The following is a 2,500-nucleotide window of genomic DNA, read 5'->3' as shown; positions in this document are numbered from 1 at the left end:
TCATTCGTCCAAGTGGTCTTTTTTGGAAAATACTAAAATCAGTATGACGAGTGGACTTTACAGATCTGTTGGCTGCGCCCTGAAGGTCATGGGCAAAAATCAATTGCGTACACATATTTATACACATTCAAAGCGCGTGCTCATATTCTTCGCGAACGCGAACGACGCCATTTTGTTTCAAGTTGTTGACCTGCCCGTTCAATCCTATATTCAATGGACAATACACGATAACATGTGATGGAAAGTTGGAGAAGGAGACCGTTAAATATTTATTCAGAGAAAGATTTGTGAACGCCTCATCACTTACTGGATTATGCTCCAAACTGCCATAAAAATATCCACAGAATCAGTCGGAATTCACAGTAAAAATTGTAAACCATGCGAGTTAATACCCTTGAACTGATCACGATGAAACGAAAAAATTTCCAGTCTTGATTTTTCTCAAAATGAAGTCCTTTTCATTTCTTACGACGTTTAGAAGTACTTGTACTTGGCTCTACATGTTATTAGTTTAACAAAACACTAAATTTTCATATCAACTTTAAAACTATAAAACTAGAATGAACATAAAAGAGAAATTGAATTGACCGTGTCGTACTACATTCCCGGCGGGTGTAACTAAACTTGTACATCCATCTAGATCTAGTGAAAACGGCTAAATGTTGCAGTGTGATTGCGGCGATAGCCATTAAAAAGAATTTTTTATTGCCCTTAAAGATTTTTTGAATGCCCAAGATACACCAGAATAATATGATTTAAACAGCGTTCTCACTGCGAATACCGCAATTGATTTATCGCCCTTTAAAAAAGTATGTTCAAATGTTAAATTTTAGAACGTCAGTTAAGGAGCCACGATAGTGTAATGGATAAGGCAGTTTTTTCTCACCCGAACACGCGGGATTCGAATCTGGTTAGGATTTTTTTTTTTTTTTTTTAAACGCGAAGCTTTATAATAACAAATACAGAACACATTTTAACGATTAGATTTTTTTTTTAAGTGTATCACAAGTGAGTCTTAAAGGCCTTGCCTCTCTTGTTGTTATTGTTATCTTATCCCCACCCTGTCCTTCACTCTCTGTAACCGTTCCACCAAGTGAAGCAGAACTAGAAGCAGTGCCCCAGGTCCTTATACACAGTGTCGTTCGTGGGAAAGTTTTGTCCTGCGATTGTAGAGCCTGGGCCGATCTTTAGATACATAATGTGGAGTGATGGCCTAGAGGTAACGCGTCCGCCTGGAAAGCGAGAGAATCTGAGCGCGCTGGTTCGAATCACGGCTCAGCCGCCGATATTTTCTCCCCCTCCACTTGACCTTGAGTGGTGGTCTGACGCTAGTCATTCGGATGAGACGATAAACCGAGGTCCAGTGTGCAGCATGCATTTAGTGCACGTAAAAGAACCCACGGCAACAAAAGGGTTGTTCCTGGCAAAATTCTGCAGAAAAAATCCACTTCGATAAGAAAACCAAATAAAACTGCACGCAGGAATTCTGATAAACGTAGGATTTGATCCAGCACGCTGAGATTCTCTCGCCTCCAAGTCGGACGCGTTTCCACTAGGCTACCCAGTCCACATTAGGCTACAACTCCTCTTTTATGGTTGTGATTTTTTTTTTTTTTTTTTTTGGGGGGGGGGGGGGGGGGGCGGGGGGGGGGGATGGGCATGAAGAGTTGACTGTCACCGATTTTTTTTTTTTTTTTCAGATTAAAGTCTTTAAGCACTTGTTTAAAGTCACTCACAATACACACGTAAAAAAACAAAAAAAAACAAGGCTGTATAGAGAGACTGCATTATTTCTGGTTTCATTATTAAGATAAGATGATACATTTCTCATGTATACGTACTCCGGCCATTTCTATGCTGACACAAGATTTACTTTTCAAAATCTATTCTGTTCCATATGATTTGCGAGTTCACAATTTTTTTTTTTTTTTTTCAACATTCAGAGTGAGTTGTTCATATTATACAAACTTTGACAAGTATGAATGTTTGGGATCCCAACAGTTTTGTTCTGGAAACAGAACGTGCAAAACAAAACAATGTAGAGGCACGTCTTGAAGACAGGACTTTATAAACGAAATTTGCAGGCTGAACTGGAACGAAGCAGCATAGAAATGTCAAGAAATGTCAAGGGCAAGAACTGTGCGTTACGTAGTTACCTGATATTTTCATTTCCCTATTAATTTGTTTTCGATGCGTCTGTAGGTGACGTGAGATTGAAGTAGGAGGACGCAATCAACTTCCCCGTGAATACGGAATTTGCATCGGGATGGATGTGAATTTCATTTCATTTTTACGTGTGCTTTGTGGATGCTACAACACGGGACCTCGGTTTATCGTCTCATCTGAAGGACCAGCGGTTCAGACCACCCCACTCCAAGGCTTAGCAGAGCGGGAGGAAATACTGCCCGGAGTGTGGGATTAGATTCGATCCCGTGCGCTCAGGTTCAGGTTCTCTCGTTGCCAATGCTGAGGCGTTTCCCACTGGGCCACAACCACTCGA

This window comes from Babylonia areolata, chromosome 10 (genome assembly GCF_041734735.1).
Source record: "Babylonia areolata isolate BAREFJ2019XMU chromosome 10, ASM4173473v1, whole genome shotgun sequence".
NCBI classification, from domain to species: Eukaryota; Metazoa; Mollusca; class Gastropoda; order Neogastropoda; family Buccinidae; genus Babylonia; species Babylonia areolata.
Note: the sequence above shows the minus strand (reverse complement) of the source record.